The sequence below is a fragment of the Colobus angolensis genome, unplaced genomic scaffold, assembly GCF_000951035.1.
Source record: "Colobus angolensis palliatus isolate OR3802 unplaced genomic scaffold, Cang.pa_1.0 Scaffold86, whole genome shotgun sequence".
Lineage (NCBI taxonomy): Eukaryota > Metazoa > Chordata > Mammalia > Primates > Cercopithecidae > Colobus > Colobus angolensis.
The window spans coordinates 5,979,702-5,994,768 of NW_012122487.1; positions in this window are offsets into that span (position 1 = coordinate 5,979,702).

Here is a 15,067-nt window from a genome sequence, read left to right on the forward strand (position 1 = left end):
TGTGGCACATATACACCATGGAATACTATGCAGCCACAAAAAGGATGATTTCATGTCCTTTGTAGGGACATGGATGAAGCTGGAAACCAACATTCTGAGCAAATTACCACAAGGACAGAAAATCAAACATCTCATGTTCTCACTCATAGGTGGGAATTGAACAATGAGAACTCATGGACACAGGGTGGGGAACATCACACACCGGGGCCTGCTTGGGGGTGGAGCTAGCAGGGAGGGATAGCATTAGGAGACATACCTAATGTAAATGACGAGTTAACAGGTGCTGCACACCAACATGGCACATGTATACATATGTAACAAACTTGCACATTGTGCACATGTACCCTAGAACTTAAAGTAAAATTTTAAAAAATCCATAAATAACCCAGAAACCCTAATTGTAGTTAAAAAAAATTTGAAAAATTAATTAGTATATCAATCAATGGGATTTAAAAACCCCACAAACCTACAATATCATCTCAATACACAAAAAGCATTTGGCAAACTCCAGTACCTTTTCATGATAAAAACACTCAACAAACTAGGAAAAGGACTTACTCAATGTGATAAAGGGCATCTGACTCACAACTTACATCATTCTTAATGGTAAAAGGCTCACGCCTGTAATCCCAGCACTTTGGGAGGCCGAGTTGGGAGGCTGAGGTGGGAGAATCACTTAAGCAAGGGAGGCGGAGGTTGCAGTGAGCTGAGATCATGCCATTGCACTCCAGCCTGGGCAACAAGAGAGAAACTCCATCTCAAATAAATAAATAAATAAATAAAACTGGATGCTTTCCCCCTAACATTAGAAACAAGATAAGGATGTCCACTTATGCCACTCCTGTTCAACACTGTAATAGAGGTTGTAGCCAGGGTATTGCATCAGAAAATGAAATAAAAGTCATGCACATTGGAAAGAAAGAAATGGAAAGAAAAGTCATGCACATTGGAAACAGTCTATATTTGAAAGTGATGCCTTATTTATAAGCAATCGTAAAGAATCAATTGAAAAACTATTAGAACTAACGTAAGTTCATAAGGTTGCAGGAGACAATCAATATCAGTATTTTGGGGAAAAACTCTCAAAGTATGTTTTTCCTCTGCTGTCACATCAGCACAACAATAATCACCAACACAGAAAGCTTCTATGACCAAACATGTGGGGGTTTTTCCCCACACAGTAAGCAGCAGAAACAAGCTGGGTGTCCTCCAATTTATTAGGTTGGTGTAAAAGTAATTGCAGCTTTTGCCATTTAAAAGTAATGGCAAAAAACATAATTACTATCTACCTGGAGATAGTGTCAGATCCCACAAGTTGAGGGCTCGGTCCCTAAGATTGCCCTGCCCCAGCAGACACCAGTTACAAGTCCAGACCTCTGGAACTTCTAACTGACTGGCTTCAAGTTGGAGTTTCCATGAGTACCTTTTTGGGTTCAACTAATTTGCTGAAGTAGCTCACAAAACTCAAGGAAACACCTGCTTACCTTTACCAGTTGATTATAAAGGGTATTACAAAGGTACAGATGAAGAGATGCTTAGGAAGAGGTATGGGGAAAGGGTGCAGAGCTTCCATGCCCTCCTCAGGCATGCTGCCCTCCAGGAACCTCCAGGCATGCAGCTATCCAGATGTTCTCCAAACCCTCCCCTCCTGGGTTTTTATGGAGGCTTCATTACATAGGCATGATTGACTGAACCATTGGCCTTTGGTGATCAACTAGACCTTCAGCCCTATCCTCTCCCTGCAGGTTAGGGGATGGGACTGAAAGCCCAACCCTCTAATCATGCCTTTGCCTTTCCAGTGACCTGCCCTAACGTGAAGCTATTAGTCAACATCAGCATACAGAAAGATGGCTCTGGAGACTCCAAGGTTCTTAGGAGTTGTTTGCCAAGAAATGGGGACAAATATGTATATATTTTTTGTATACTGATTGTGATATTGTGATATGAATAAATATTTACATATATTCAAATAAATACAGATATATAATTCATTTGTATATCTATAAAGATATTTATATCTGGAATCTCCATTTTATTACATTTGATTTGTATGTTTATCCTTATGCCAATACCACACTTCTTGATTATAATTGCTTTGTAGTAAGTGTTAAAATCAGAAAACGTGGCTGGACACGGTGGTTCACGCCTGTAATCCAGCGCTTTGGGAGGCTGAGGCAGGTGGATTACCTGAGGTTAGGAGTTCAGGACCAGCCTGGCCAACATGATGAAATCCCGTCTCTACTAAAAAATACAAAAAAAAAATTAGCCGGGCATGGTAGCAGATGCCTTTACTTTAATCTTAGCTACTCGGAGGCTGAGACATGAGAACTGCTTGAACCCAGGAGATGAAGGTTGCAGTGAGACGAGATTGTGCCATTGCACTCCAGCCTGGGCGACAAGAGTGAAACTCCGTCTAAAAAAAATAAATACATCAATTAATTAAATAAATAAAATCAGAAAATGTGAGTCCTTCAACTTTGTTCTTTTTTTTCAAGATTGTTTTGGCTATTCTGAGTGTCTTGCATCTTCCCATGAATTTCAGGACCAGCTTATCAATTTGTACCAAAAAGCCAGCTGGTATTTTTGTAGATATTATTTTGAATCTATAGATCAATTTTGGAAATACTGCCATCTTGACAAGTCTTCTAATCCATGAACTAGAACAGAAACTTTTTAACATATATTTTATATATATAATATAAATAAATATAGATATAAAAATCAATTGTATATCTGTACACTTGTAATGAGCAATCCAAAAGTGAAATTAAGAAAATAATTCCACTTACATTAACATTGGTATGAATAAAATACTTAGGAAAACTTCACCAAAGAATTGCAAAATTGATAATCTGAAATAACCAAACATTGTTGAAATAAACTATTGATGACCCATTAAAAGAAAAACAGTTCATGTTCATGGATTAGAAGACTTAATATTGCATTATGGCAATGATTTCCCAAATTGATTTACAAATTCAAAACAATACCTACAAAAATACCAGCTGGCTTTTTTGCGTAAATTGATAACCTGATCCTGAAATTCATAGGAAGATGCAAGACACTCAGAATAGCCAAAACAATCTTGAAAAACAAGAACTAAATTGAAAAACTCACATTTTCTGATTTCAAAACTACTGCAAAGCAACTATAATCACGACAGTGTGGTACTGGCATAAAGATAAACATAGAAATCAATGTTATAAAATGGAAAGTTCAAAAATAAATCCATCTATCTATCATCAGTTGATTTTGTACAAGGGTGCTAAGACTACTCAATAGAGTAAAAATAGTCTTTCCAACAAATGATACTAGAACAATTGGATATTCACATGCAAAAGAATGAAGTTGGAACCCCTACCTGATATCATATACAAAAATTAACTCAAAATGAACCAAAGTCCTTAAAGTAAGACCCAAAACAATAAAAATCTTAGATGTGCTTCAAGGGACACTATCAAGAAAGTAAGGCCAGACGCAGCAGCTCATGCCTGTAATCCCAGCACTTTGGGAGGCCGATGCAGGCAGATCACAAGGTCGAGAGATCGAGACCATCTGGCCATCATGGTTAAACCCCATCTCTACTAAAAATACAAAACTTAGCTGGGTTTGGTGGCACATGCGTGTAGTCCCAGCTACTCAGGAGGCTGAGGCAGGAGAATGGCGTGAACCCAGGAGCTGGAGCTTGCAGTGAGCTGAGATTGAGCCACTGCACTCCAGGTTGGCAACAGAGCGAGACTCCATCTCAAAAAAAAAAAGGAAGTAAAAAGACAACATACAGAATGGGAGAAAATACTTGCAAACTGTATATCCAGTAAGAGACTTGCATGTAGAAAACATAAAGAAGTTTTATAACTCAGTAACAACATGACAACCCAATCTTACAATGGGCAAAACATCTAAATAGACATTTCTCCAAAGCAGATAGACAAATGGCCAAGAAATAATAAGAGAAGTGAACACATTGATTTATCCGTATGCTCATTACAACAATATGTACTCATTACAGCAATAGGTACTTTGCTATGTACTTAGTAGCAAAAAATAAAAATAAAAAAAAAAACAGGAAGCAACCTAGATGCCTAAAACTAGAAGAATAGTTACATGAATTATAGCATATCAAACACTGAAATATGATATGGCCATTAAAAAGGTTTTTGGAAAGGCAGTTTAGGGAAAAGATTAAGTCCAAGAGCACCGGAGACAGACTGCTTTTGTCTGAGCCCCAGTTCTACCATTCACCAGATTCACGTCCTTGGGCAAATTACTTAACATGTCTAAGTTTCAGTTTCGTCATCTGTTGGTTTTTGCTAGGATTAAAGGTAATTATCCGTGCGAAATGTTTAACACCTTTCATAGCACATACTGAGTGCTAAATACATCCTTGAAAAAATGATTATGGTATGCTTTTATTAACATGTTGACATCCTTAAGATACAGTATCACGTAAAAAAGCAGGATATAAAAGTGTACATAAAGTATTCAGCAAACTTTGAATAAATGATCAGGTGGATGTGTGGGTAGATGAATGCCCAGAATGGATAAGTGGATATAGAAGTATACAATAAAACACTATTCCATATCTTTCTTTTAATAGAGCCAGTCATCCTGATTTATTACTATTTCACAGTTCATGTCTATCTTTTTGAGAATCCTTAACACGTTTTTTTTGTCTTGACTGATTTTTCTACGGGTGTCTACTACTAAGAGGAGGTGACACTATTAGAAACATGTACGGGACCCAGAAAGATGAAAAGAATAGGCTGTTTTACTACTCCTCAAACTCTGTAGTTACTACCCTCTATTCCTATAATTGCTTTTCTTGCTGGAAGAGACAGTCTGTGGTTTGCATATCCCTTATTTAACTTTCTCATTTTTCTAATCGCCCCTTGTTGGCAATTAGCAATCAAATTCTTAATTAGCTTAAATCCACCTGGCTATTTTGCACCTAATAAATCAATTAATTCAATTCACATGGAAGGGATTGTACTTAGTGCCATATTTCAGTCATTACTGACCATCGTTGTGTGTGGCTGCTGTATGTACGATGAAGACATGATATCCAAGCAAAATTTTTATTCTCTACTGTTTTGCAGTCTGTCAGATAAATGGAGAGTGTGGTTGGCGTTTTTAATGTAGAAAGGGATTTAGCAACAGGCCTCAAAAGACCAAAACAGAAATTAGGAGTGTAGTGTACGTTATAAGCAGGTTCACTGTTTAGGTTACAGCCTCCTCACATGTACCTGATGATGTGTAGTGTCATTCATTTCAGGCTCAAATTATATTTGTTCAGTGGAAAAACTGTGAGATTATATTCTCTGTTGTTGCAGTAAGTATTGCTGAACAGTGAGATAGAGGTTCCAGGAACATGTCAAGAATGAATTCCACGTAATTATACTTTGCCCCAAGTCTCCTGGTGGGTAAGTTGTTTGGGGAAATAAAGCAAATTTAAGATTTCATTGTTAAAATCAACTTGAAGAAATACTTCACATAGAAACAAGTTTCTTTTCACCATTTAATACTATGTTTCTTGAAAGAGAAACTTCTCTGGGGAAATTGTAGTGAAGTAGCAGTGTGCAGAGAATTTTAATGATCAAAATACAATTTTCAAAAAATAGGTTGTTTTTATACAAACACAATTACATGTGAATCTCTTATTTCAAATATCTAACCTAGTGACCTTGATTGTTAAAAAAAAAATCCCAAATGTAATCAACATATGAAATGCTTAGATATGGATTGAAACATACAGCTGTAGCTTAATAGTGTGTATTTCATTCAGGAGTTTGAAAATATTATTGCTGATTGATAAAATAAAATTTCATTAATCAACTCTGATTTAGCTTGTGAATAAAGTATACAGAAACCTCAGAATCAAGCCTGGGAATGTAGAAAAGTTGGAGAGTGAGGCAAAGTCGAGTGTACCGACACCACTTCAGAGCTAGTCTTAGGGAAGTACAAATTCTAGTGCCACAGAAGTGAAAGGAAATCTTGGCCTAATCTTTTTTTTTTAAACTAACAACTTTATTTGGATATAATTCACATATCATAAAATTTAGCCTCTCAAAGTGTACAATTCAGTGGGTTTTAATACATTTACAGAATAGTGCAAACATTAACAATACCTAATTCCCAAACATTTCAAACATTTCATCACATGTCCATTTGGAGTCACACCCCATGGCCCGCTTTCCCTGGTCCTTGGCAACCACTCATCCAGTTTGTGTCTCTATGTATTTGGATAATTCACATAAATTGAATCATACAATATGTGGCCTTTTGTGACTGGCTTCTTTGTTTAGCGTGTTTTCAAGGCTCATTCATATTGTAGCATGTTTCAGCGCCTCGCCCCTTTATATAGCTGAATAATATTCCATTTTATATATTTACAACATTCTGTTTACCCATTTACTCATTGAATGGACATTTGGATTTTTTCCATTTTGATGCTACTGTTAATAATACTGCTTTGAACATTTATATAGGAAGGGTCTTGCAGGTGCTGTGTGTTTCCTGGTTGTTGTTATTTTTAGAGGTGAGGTCTCACTATGTGGTCCAGGCTGGCCTCAAACTCCTGGGCTCAAACAATCCTCTTGTGCTCTTCTTCCCAAGTAGCTGGCACTATAGGTATGCACTACTGTACCTGGCTTCATGTATAAGTTTTTCAATGGACTTAATTTTCATTTCTCTTGGGTATATGCTTAGGAGTAGAACGGATGTGTTTTATGGTAAATTCTATGTTTAACATTTTAAGGAACTGCAAAAATGTTTTCCAAAGTGGATGTACTACTTTATAAACTTACCAGTAATGTAAAAGTGTTTTCTAACTTCTCTACATCCTCACCAACATTTTTTATTGTTCATCTTTTTTATTATAACCGTTCCAGTGGGTGTGAAATGGTCTCCCATTATGTTTTGAATTGTATTTCTCTAATGATTAATGATGTTAAATAGCACTACAGGTGCTTATTGGCCATTTGTATATCTTCTTTGAAGAAATGTCTATCCATACCCTTTGCCTTTTTTTTTTTTTTTTTCTTTGAGACAGAGTTTTGATCTTGTTGTCCAGGCTGGAGTGTAGCAGTGCTATCTTGGCTCCATGCAACCTCCACCTCCCTGGTTCAAGCGATTCTCCTACCTCAGCCTCCCAAGTGGTTGGGTTTACAGGCACAAGCCACCACACCTGGCTAATTTTTTGTAATTTTAGTAGAGACAGGGTTTCACCACGTTGGCCAGGCTGGTCTCGAACTCCTGACTTCAGGTGATCTGCCTGCCTTGGCCTCCCAACGTGCTGGAATTACAGGCATGAGCCACCATACCCAACCCCTTTGCCCATTTTTTAACTACATTGAGTTTTAACTGTCTAGTTGGGACAGTTACTCACAAATTCTGGATAAAACTACTTTGTCAGATATACGATTTACAAATACTTTCTCTCATTCTGTGCTTTGTCTTTCCACTTTATTGATGGTGTTCTTTGAAGCACAAAAGATTTTAATTTTAGTGAAGTTCAACTTTTCTACCTTTAAAAACTTTGTTACTTGTGCTTTTGGTGTAATAGCTAAGAAATCACTGCCTAAACCTAAAGTTATTATGGTTTATGCATACGTTTTCTTCTAACAGTTTCATAGTTTGAGCTCTTACATTTATGTTTTGGATTCATTTTAAACTAATTTTTGTATATGTGTGAAGTAAAGGTCCAATTTTATTCTTTTGCTTGTGGACACCCAGTTGTTCCAGCACCATTTGTTGCAAACATATTATTTCTGTATTGAATTGTCATGACACTGTCATCAAATATCAATTCACGGTAAATATAAGAGCTTATTTCTGAACTCTTAATTTTATTTCATTAATCTATATATCTTTCTTTATGCTGGTACCACACTGTTGATTACTCTAGCTTTATAATAAATTTTACAATCAATAAGTGTAAGTCCTCCAACTTTATTCTTTGTTTTCAAAATCATTTTGGCTACCCTGGGTTCCTCGCAATTTTATATAATTTTTTTTTTTTTTTTAAATTTTGAGTCAGGATGTCACTCTGTCACCCAGGCTGGAGTGCAGGGGCACATTCACAGCTCACCGCAGCCTTGGCCTCCTGGGGTCAGGTGATCCTCCCACTGCAGCTTCCCAATAGCTGGTACTGTAGGCATGAGCCACTGTGCCCGGCCTTCATATGAATTTTAGGATCAGGCTATCAATGTCTTCAAAAAAAGTCTTGGCTTAATCTTAAGTTATATCAACACCCAACAGTTTCTGGTGTAACAAACAGGACATAACTGACGACATCCCCAAGAAGGGATCACTGGCATCAGTCAGTTAAGGTGATGAGCACTGCAAAGAGCAGGCCAGCAGCAGTGTCTGAAGGAAGAGAAGCAGGCTTCCATCCCTCGAGAGAGGAGAGAGCTGACTAGCTCTAGGCAGAATATGAAGATTAGAGCCAAGAAATACACATTTGGAGGCCCAGAGATGTGGCATAAGAAAAGGCAATTGTACACATCAGGAAAATATAGCCAAAAGCACTGTGTGTCGTCTGTTGTGCTATTTAAGTATCTAATGCCCACCAATGATTACTACTATCATTACTTTGTCACAGAATCATTGATATAAATAGAAGTCATGTTACTAGCTTGGTCCTTCCACCAAAGCCAATTTAGCCCATAAGAACAACAACCAACATCTGGGAAGCACTTTCTATTAATAGTTTACAAGACTCTGTCATGTGCACAATCTCACACGATCCTTACAAAACAACTTGCATGGTGGATATTAATTAAGGATCGGTTTACAAACATGCATTGGACTTCTTAATGACTGATTTAGATACTGTGGATAAAAAGGTAAATAAGGGAAGTCCTTTCCTTCAGAAGCCAACTTAATAATGGAGATGCAAACATAGAGTTGGATAACTATATGAGTTACCAGGATTAAAACTGATAGTAATGGAGATATGAGTCAGGTGCTCATGGAAATGTACAGGGAGAAGCTCACATTCTGGCTGGAGGCATGTGGTCAAGGTCACAGTGAGTAAACAGAAGGCTTGAAATCAACCCTCAATGTGATAATAACATAATCTATGTTGGAAGTCCTGAAAGAGGTATCCCAATGTAAAAACAGGGAAACAGGAAAATAGAGAAATCCCTCCACCATTTCTATACCCTTGTCTGTGGCATCTTTATTCCCCTTTCTCTCTAGCTGTGTTTTAGTAATTCTACACAAGTCTTACTTTTACTTCAAGTTGTGAGGATAAACACATAGAGAGTTAATGAGAACCTTCCTTGACAATCTTTATTAAGCTAACATAAAGAAATAAACACCTCTTGATATTAAAAATAGTAGCACTCCTTTCACCTTAAATATACCTTCTTCTCATTTTTCCCAGGCTTTATTCGAAGGCATGATAGGCATGTTCAATAATGCAGTCACATCATAGATAAAAATCTTAACATCATCACCTGATTTTTTTCTCCTCAAGATATTCAATGTGAAGAAGCAGGTATAATTTCTGGGACTATGCTACAGTAAAAGACCACCCACAACTGAATAGAGATCGTTCATAAATGTGATGAAATAATTATTACTTTTTTCCAAATCTGATTCTTGCTGCTTTATTTCAATGTGATTATTATATTATTATTATTTTTGAAACAGAGTGTCACTCTTGTTGCCCAGGCTGGAGTGCAATGGCGTGATCTTGGCTCACCGCAACCTCCGCCTCCCAGGTTCAAGCTATTCTCCTGCCTCAGCCTTTAATTAATTTAAAATACATAATGAGTAGCTGGGATTACAGGCATGTGCCACCACACCCTGCTAATTTTGTAGTTTTAGTACAGACGGGGTTTCTCCATATTGGTGAGGCTGGTCTCGGACTCCCGACCTCAGGTGATCTGCCCACCTCGGCCTCCCAAAGTCCTGGGATTACAGGCATGAGCCACTGTGCCCGGCCCATGGTGATTATTCTTAATGCAGCAAAAATACCGTCTATTGAACCTCACTGAGTCAGGCACTGTTGGCTGTACCCAGTGGTTATTCCTGCCTTTGTTATTACAGAACCCTCAAAAAGCAACATGCATTTGGGAGATGGGCTCTTCTGTCAGCCCCAAGGACTAGACCATGATTGATCTATACACAGTTTAGGTTTAGAGACTACACAAAGTGTAGTAACCACCAATCCTTTGCTAGTAATTAGTATATGGGTGGGCATGTGACCCTTTTCTGGTCTTAGATATGTAAGAAAAAGTTTGATGTTGGGACTCCCAATAACAACCTTACTTCCTCATGAAAAACATAAAGGCAATGAGGCCTGCCTCCTCTTACTGCCTGGAATAAAGCTGCATGAGGATGCACTGTCTTGGGCTGCAATAGCCACCTTATAACCATCTGTAATAAGACCAAGGATAAAGAGCCAATACGTGAAGAAGGCAGAGTTGAAAGAGATAAATACCATGACACTGTTGACCAATTATACCTGAAGCCATCGCCCACTCTAGACTTTCATGAGATAATACATGCTGAAGATAGGGTTGGTTAAGTTCCTTGAAACTTGTAGCCAAATGAAAATTGACTCATTTACTCACGAAAGAACAAGCTGTATGTTTTTGCCATTTTCCTACTAGAGTTGACTTCTTAGTTTTAAAAATATTTTCTAAACTCCCACATTCTGGGGGTCAGGAAACAGAGGGCAGATCCCAAATATAACTGCTCTGTGGCCTTACATGTCACTCCACCAATCTGGAACTCTTGAAGAAGGATCTCGAACAAAAATAATCTTAAGGTCTTTTGTAGCTCTCTAATTTCAAGAAACTGGAGCCAGAAAACTAGGAACAGAGGTATGGTTTATTATATCTGAAAAAAATATTCATTTTTGTGCATGTTTGTATACATGTATGCTTTACATATTGTCTAACAACAAATGGTTTGTGTGTGAAAGCACTGTTGCTCTTCGATACCTCTATAAAGTCATGAGTAATATGCCCCAGTGCAGAACTCACGCTCCCGGGAAACAATTTCATCAAGGAGAAGGAGTGTTGTCCACACCAAGCAAACAGTGGCTGTGTGAGAAATTACACTGATGCAACGGTGGCCTAAAAGTACTTAGCAGGCAAACTCTCACTGATGTTAGAGAGAAGAGAGGCTCACAGATCAAATTAACATGGTTGCATCTCATATTTTATTAAAATAACTTAAAATACAGAATGAGAAACAAGGGGAAAGAGATGAAGTAGGTTAACACTCTTAGGATAAGGTGCAAGCTTCCGTTTAGAATACAGAGAACTGGAAAGAGCACTGTTCCTAACTTTATAATTAGAAAAAGCTGATCAATCTACAAAATTATTTCTTGAATGCTTCAGAGAGCCAAGGTTGTAGGACGAGCTACTAACCCAAAATCTAATGAAAGACAGGTACTTCCAAGGAGAGATGGGTCACAGGCACTTGCTTAACTGAGGTAGATGTGAGATGCATCCAAGCTGGTTAGAAGACTTTACGCTGGCTAACAATTTTTGCTGTACTGCTAAAGACTGAATGTGGGCTAGTATAAAAGTTTATAATCCCTAAAAGCCATAGACCACTCTTCTGTCTATGCACATTCTTGCAGGCTTTTCTCCAAGGATCTCACTCAGTGTCCACAAGAAAGACTGGAGACTGGAAAGAGAGGAAGTGCAGGCCTCAGGGAGAACAACAGTCTTCTGGAAAGGCACAAAGTCCAGCTTAGTTCCTTCTCTTCTGAGAAGTAGAATCATCAAGCCATGAGGAAAAAGTGACAAATCCTGTCATCATCAGGGCACCCATCCAGCTAGAGAGAACCGAAAAACCAACAACTTACTGGGCATGGTGGCATATGCCTGTAATCCCTACTACCTGGGAAGCTCGAGCCCAGGAATTCAAGATCAGCCTGGGCAACATAGTAAGATTCCATCTCTTTAAAAAAAAAAAAAAAAGATGAGAATGATACTAGAAAGAAAGAAAACAACCACCACAACCTTCTACTCTTAGAGTGGGGACAGGAAAATGTTCTGGTTCTTTAGATTTTCCTACCACTAGGGAAAGGGAAAGAACACTACAAAGGCACTACTCTTATAACCCAAGAACACGGCCCCTGAGCCTGAGACAGAACCAGAGATCCCAAATCCCCAACCCTTAGCATAAGACTGTAATCCCAGCACTTTGGGAGGCCAACGTGGGCAGATTGCTTGTGCCCAGGAGTTCAAGTTCAGCTTGGGAAACATAGCAAGACTCTGTCTCTTCAAAATTAAAAAAATTAGCTGGGTGTCGTGGCACATGCCTGTGATCCCAGCTACTCAGGAAGCTGAGGCAGGAAGATTGCTTCAGTCCTGGAGGTTGAGGTTGCAACGAGCCAAGATCATTCTGCTGTACTCCAGCCTGGGTGACAGAGCGAGACCCTGTCTAAAAAAAAAAAAAAAAGAAACAAAGGGAAAAAAAACTCTCTGACAAACCAGCCCTAGTACGTTGGAATTTGAAACCTGTACTGAGGGTAACTATAACAATAGAACACAAACCTAGCTCAACTCCTAATTGGGATTCAACACCCCACACTAAAAGGCAGGAAAAAGAAAAGGCATGTACAATTTTGAGTGTGAATACTACTGTACTACTCAAGATGTCCAGCTTCCATTTAAAACCTACTACAAAGAAAAAAGCAAAAAATGGCCAGGCACGGTGGCTCACGCCTGTAATCCCAGCACTTTGGGAGGCCCAGGCAGGCAGATCACTTCAGGTCAGGAGTTTGAGACCAGCCTGGCCAACATGGTGAAACCCCATCTCTACTAAAAATACAAAAAAAATTAGCCAGGAGTGGTGGCGGGCGCCTGCTATCCCAGCTACTCAGTAGAGTGAGGCAGGAAAATCGCTTGAACCTGGGAGGCGGAGGTTACAGTGAGCCGAGATCGCACATTGCACTCCAGCCTGGGCAACAAGAATGAAACTCCGTCTCAAAAAAAAGAGAAACAAGCAAAAAACAACACTGTTAAGTGACAAAGTAATCAATAAATGCAGATATGACTCAGATGTTGTGACTATTAAACAGAGAATTTAAAATATCTACAATTAGCCTGGATAATATAGTGAGACCTCGTCTCTACAAAAAATATAAAATTAGCCAGGCATGGTGACTCATGCCTGTAGTCCCAGGTACTAGGGAGGCTGAGGCAAGAGAAATGCTTGAACGTGAGGAGAAGTAGAGGACGGGGGCAGAGGTTGCAGTGAGCCGGGATCACGCTATTGCACCCCAGCCTGGGTGACAAAATGAGACTTCGCCTCAGAAAGGATGAAAGAGGCCGGGCGCGGTGACTCACGCCTGTAATCCGAGCACTTTGGGAGGCTGAGGGTGGATCACGAGGTCATGAGATCGAGACCATCCTGGCTAACGCAGCGAAACCCCTTCTCTACTAAAAATACAAAAAATTAGCCGGGCACGGTGGTGGGCATCTGTAGTCCCAGCTACTCGGGAGGTTGAGGCAGGAGAATGGCGTGAACCTTGGAGGCGGAGCTTGCAGTGAGCCGAGATCGCACCACTGCACTCTAGCCTGGGTGACAGAGCGAAACTCTTGTCTCAAAAAAAATAAGAAGAAAGAAACGAAGGAAGGGAGGGAGGGAGGGAAGGAGGGAGGGAGGGAGGGAAAGAAACTGATTTCATTCTTCTGCACGTGAATATACAGTTTTCCATCATCCTTTGTTGAAGAGACTGCCCCCTTCCTATTAGGTGTTCTTGGCACCTTTGTCAAAACTCATTTGGCTGTAAATACACGGATTTATTTCTGGACTATTTATTCTGTTGCATTGTGTTTCTATGTCCGTACCATGTTGTTTTGATTACTTTAGCTTTGTAGTATGTTCTAAAGTCAGGTAGTATGATGCCTCCAGTCTTGTTGTTTTTGCTCCAGATTGCTTTGGCTATTCAAGTTCTTTTGTGATTCCATACCAATTTTAAAATTGTTTTTTTAATCTGGAAAAATGTCATTAGAATTTTGATAGGGATTGCATTGAATCTGTAGATCGCTTTGGATAGTATGGACATTATAACAATATTGATTGTTCAAATCCATGAACATGAGATACTTTCCATTTGTTTGTGTCTCCTTCAATTTCTTTAATCAATGTTTTATTGTTTTTAGTTACAGATCTTTTACCTCCTTCCTTAAATTTATTTCAATGCATTTTTTGGAGCTATTGTAAATGAGATTGTTTTCCTGATTTCTTTTTCAGACAGTTCATTATTTAGTGTATAGAAATGCTACTGATTTTTGTATGTTAATTTTATAAGCTGCAATTTTACTGAATTTGTTCATTAGTTCTAACAGTTTTTGGTAGAGTAGTTAGGATTCTCTCTGTATATGATCATGGTGTCTGCAAACAAGGACAATTTAACTTCTTTCCAATTTGGGTGACTTTACTTCTTTCGCTTGCCTAATTGTTCTGTCTAGCATTTCTACTACTATGTTGAATAGAAGTACAGAGAGTAGGCATCCTTGTCTTGTTTCTGTTCTTAAAAGAAAAGCTTTCAACTTTTCACCATTGAGTATGATGTTAGCTGTGGGTTTGTCATATACAGTCTTTCTTGTGTTGAAGTATATTCCTTGTATACCTAATTTGTTGAGATTTTATTGTGACAGAATGTTGAATTTTGTCAAATGCTTTTCCTGCACCTATTGGGATGATCATATGAGTTTTTTCCTTTATTCTTTTAATGTGGTATTATCACATTTATCGATTTGCATGTGTTGAACCACCCTTGCACCCTTGGGATAAATCCCACTTGATCATGGTGAATAATCCTTCTAATGCGTTGTAAAATTAGTTTTTTTAGGACTTTGTTGAGTATTTTTGCATCAGTGTTTTTCAAGGATACTGCCTGCAAGTTTCTTTTCTTGTAGTGTCCTAGTCTGCTTTGGTGTCAGGGTAATGCTGGCCTTGTAAATTGAGTTTGGCAATAATCCCTCTTCTTCAATTTTTTGAAAGAGTTTGAGAAGGTTTGGTTTGGTCTTTCTTTTCTTTTCCTCTTTCTTTCTTTCTTTCTTTCTTTCTTTCTTTCTTTCTTTCTTTCTTT